The sequence below is a fragment of the Papio anubis genome, chromosome 7 (assembly GCF_008728515.1).
Source record: "Papio anubis isolate 15944 chromosome 7, Panubis1.0, whole genome shotgun sequence".
Lineage (NCBI taxonomy): Eukaryota > Metazoa > Chordata > Mammalia > Primates > Cercopithecidae > Papio > Papio anubis.
This window is the reverse complement of record NC_044982.1, coordinates 36,834,749-36,838,903: the sequence shown is the minus strand read 5'-3', so window position 1 is coordinate 36,838,903 and position 4,155 is coordinate 36,834,749. Positions and strand designations below refer to the sequence as shown.

General features: G+C 38.5%; 1 non-coding gene across 1 annotated transcript; it reads right to left on the bottom strand.

Annotated features, from left to right (window-relative positions):
* Positions 1–846: 846 nt before the first annotated feature.
* Positions 847–975, bottom strand: LOC116276242. The gene has a single exon (XR_004185670.1). It is a non-coding gene; the product is annotated as a small nucleolar RNA SNORA11 (small nucleolar RNA).
* Positions 976–4,155: the final 3,180 nt, after the last annotated feature.

Below are 4,155 nucleotides of genomic sequence, written 5' to 3'. Positions count from 1 at the left end.
CAAATAATTTACGACCATCATTAACTGTCCACATGGGGCTACACAAAAAGTCAAATGGATGAGCAGTAGTTGTATGAAGCAGTCTGTGTCTATGGCTGATGGTGGTGGAAGGAAGCCAGCTATCCTAAAAGGATACCTTGCCCTGCCCCCCAATGGAGCTTCATGCAAATCACTTGTCCACTCAATAATGAGTGACACATGGCATCAAATTAAATCCACTATAAGGTGAAGGAGGAAAAGAGTGGCAAACATTTCCAACAACTGAAGAATACTTACCAGAAAAACATTGACATACAGCAGCTAAAACTGTTCGAACATTAGGCAATTCAATTTTAAAAAGTGAATGCAGTAATTGCTTTTATGAAGAAAGACCACAAAACAGAAATACATTAACAGATTTTTTTAAATTACCATTTTGCAATCCCTAATATAGCAATTGGTTTAGGTAGGGATCATCAATAGATGTGAAAACCCTTGAGTAAAAGGCAATTAGGGAATAGCATATTCATGGTGATAAAGTATCACCACATGGAGTAATTATAGAGGGAAGATATGTACCTTTACATTGGAGAAACCTGGCAGTTACCCATTTTAACCAAGTGGTCAAACTTGGAATTACTGATATCAAGACAGCCTAAACTCATATGCCTCCTGATGGAATGCAATATGAAATTCACAACGTCATTATAGGCAATGTTTAATCTGAATCTTATCAAGTCTTTGGACCTAGCTGGCAATTTATCAGAAATACAAGTGCTAGATAAACAAATGAAATATAAAGAAACAACCTGACAAATCTAGTCTATGGGATATTGTATAAAACAACTGGCATGCATTCTCTGTCTCTTTTTTTTTTTTTCCACATGTAGGGAGGACACAAGTTTTGTGCCCCTTGTCACAATGACCCCAGATTCCTGTTTGATGTATTGTAAACAGAGGAGCCACTCTTCAACCGCCCTGCTCTAAGCAAACCCTGGCATGTACTCTTAAAGAAGTAAATGTCATAACAAAAGTTGGAGATCTAGTTTAGATTAAAAGAGAATAAAGGCTGGGCGTGGTGGCTCATGCCTGTAATCCCAGCACTTTGGGAGGCCGAGGCTGATGGATCATGAGGTCAAGAAATCGAGACCATCCTGGCCAACATAGTGAAACTCCGTCTCTACTAAAAATACAAAAATTAGCTGGGTGTTATGGTGTGCGTCTGTAGTCCCAGCTACTTGGGAGGCTGAGGCAGGAGAATTGCTTGAACCTGGGAAGTGGAGGTAGAAGTAAGCTGAGATCTCACCACTGCACTCCAGCCTGGCGACATAGCAAGACTGCATCTCAAAAAGAAAAAAAAAGAGAGAATAAAGAGACATAACAAGCAAATGCAATGTATAATTGGATACTGGGTTGGAATAGTATTTAAAAACATTTTTGGAGGTAATTGGGGAAATTTGAGTATAGATTATATATTAGATGATACTATAAAATTATTGTTAAATTAGTGTTATGGTTGCTTTGGTCTGACTGCTTGTGTCCCCCTGAGATTCATATGTTGAAACCTAATCACCAATGTGATGGGAGGTGGGGGTGTTGGGAGGTGATGAGGTCATGGGGGCAGAACTCTCATGAATGGGTTTTGTGGCCTTATAAAAAAGGACCCATAGAGCTGCCTTGCCCCTCCACCATCTAAGGGCACAGCAAGAAGGTACCATCTGTGAACCAGAAAGTAGGCCTTCACCAGACACTGAATCTGTGGGTGTCTTGATTTTGGAATTCTCAGCCTCTGGAACTGTGAGAAATAATTTTCTGTTGTTTACAAGCTACACTGTCTATGGCAATTTATTCTAGCAAACCAAATGGTCTAAGATAGGGGTTATATAGTGGAGTGTTTTTATTTTAGGAGATGCAGACTAAAGTTTTTTTTTTGTTTTTTTTTTGAGACGGAGTCTCGCTCTGTCTCCCAGGCTGGACTGCAGTGGCCGGATCGCAGCTCACTGCAAGCTCCGCCTTCCGGGTTTTTACGCCATTCTCCTGCCTCAGCCTCCCGTGTAGCTGGTACTACAGGCGCCCGCCACCTCACCCGGCTAGTTTTTTTTTGTATTTTTTTTTTTTTTTTTTTAGTTGAGACGGGGTTTCACCGTGTTAGCCAGGATGGTCTCGATCTGCTGACCTCGTGATCCGCCCGTCTCGGCCTCCCAAAGTGCTGGGATTACAGGCTTGAGCCACCGCGCCCAGCCCAGACTAAAGTTTTTATAGTTGAAATGTTCTGATGTCTACAATCTATTTAAAAATGATTTGGAAAAATGCATATATGTATTGTGAGTATAGAGACAGTGAAAGCACATATAGCAAAATAATAATAATTGGTGAATCTATGTGAAGTATATGGTATATGACTACTCATTGCATTATTCTTTCAACATGTCTGTAGCTCTGCAATTTTTCAAAATGAAAGATTGAAGGGAAAAAGAACACAGGGATGAGATTGTGAGATAACAGAATGAGATGAAACATGAGCGGGCAGAACTCAGATCAAAGTATCAGAGAAATAAAGATGAAATGGAAAGGGTACAAAGAATAGGCAATTAACAAAACCACAGCAAGGGACAAAAACATAATTTTTGAAATAGAGACATTAATTTATATCATGTATCAGAGAAAATTAATGCAGGAGAGCCAACCTGGAGATGTGTCCTAGTAAAGTTATTAAACTTCAAAGATAACTAAGCAAAATGATCAAGTCACTGAGGGGCGGGGGAAGCAGGATTATTTCAGAGTTCTGTGCAGCAATATTCAATGTCAGAAGATGGTCATGCAATACTTAAAAAATATGTCCAAGGGAACAAAAAGTGTTACACATGGAATTCAAATCCAGCCAAATTATCCTTCATCCATAAAGACTACAGATTGCCTTGATCACAAAGTAATTCAGGGGATGTTGATTCTTTGAATCTTTCTTGAAGAAACAATCAGAGGATAGATGCCAGCCAACTAAGAGATAACTGAGGACATTATAGAAAAAAGACTGGAAGCAAACTTTGAATATATGTAATGTAGACTAAAGCAAAAATAATTCCACACTTTAGAGTGATTGAAAAGAATATAAAAATGACATGTCCTGACAGTATATAAATAAATGCACTGAACAAATACTGGTGGAGGAAGGGGGAAAGTAGGCGAGAGGAAGATTAAGGTTACTGATTGCTACATCTGTAGTGAGTGGGAGTCAAAAAATATTACTCAAGACTGAAAAACCAAGTAATAGAAGCATACGCATTTTTAATAATACAAAATTAAACTCAGAAAAAGATGTTCTCTTTGGTAGGAGAGAGGAGGAAGAGAGGAAGAGGAAGTGTGCTTATTTTTTCATTGTTCCTAGGCACTAATCGACATTTATTGAATAATAGAAAACTAGAGGTATTTTAAAACGTTTTATTATAAAAGTAACAGAGCAAAAATGAAAACCTATTGACATTTGAAAAGAATTATTCACAGCAACAAAGACAACAGACTACATAGTGACTGTTTTTAAAAAACTATAAAAACAAAAATAGAACATAATGTTACTATGTTAGAACTAATGCTAATCTATTTGACATATGAATAGATGTTGAAATAGGCTTAACTCACCTATTAAAAGAAATAATATTTCAGAGTATTCTTAGGCAACATTCACCTTCATGCTGAGCTCAAGCAAGTGACCACCCACAATAAATGTTTTCAGAAAGGTTGAAAATAGGCCAGGTGTGGTGGCTCACACCTGTAATCCCAGCACTTTGGGAGGCCGAGGTGAGTGGATCACTTGAGGTCAGGAGTTTGAGACCAGCCTGGCCAATATGGTGAAACCCCATCTCTACTAAAAATATAAAAATTATCCAGGCATGATGACACATGCTTGTAATCCCAGCTACTCAGGAGGCTGAAGCAGAATAATCACTTGAATCCGGGAGGCAGAGGTTGCAGTGAGCTGGGATTGCCATTGCACTTCAGCCTGGGTGACAGAGCAAGACTTCATCTTAAAAAAAAAAAAAAAAGAAACGTTGAAAATAAAAGTACATACAAAGATAGGTGAGGCAAATGCAAGACAAAAGACAAAGAAAAAAAATGAAAGCCCAGGTCATAATTTTAACGTGACACTAGATGGAGATGAAGAAAGTCACTTGAAGGTGG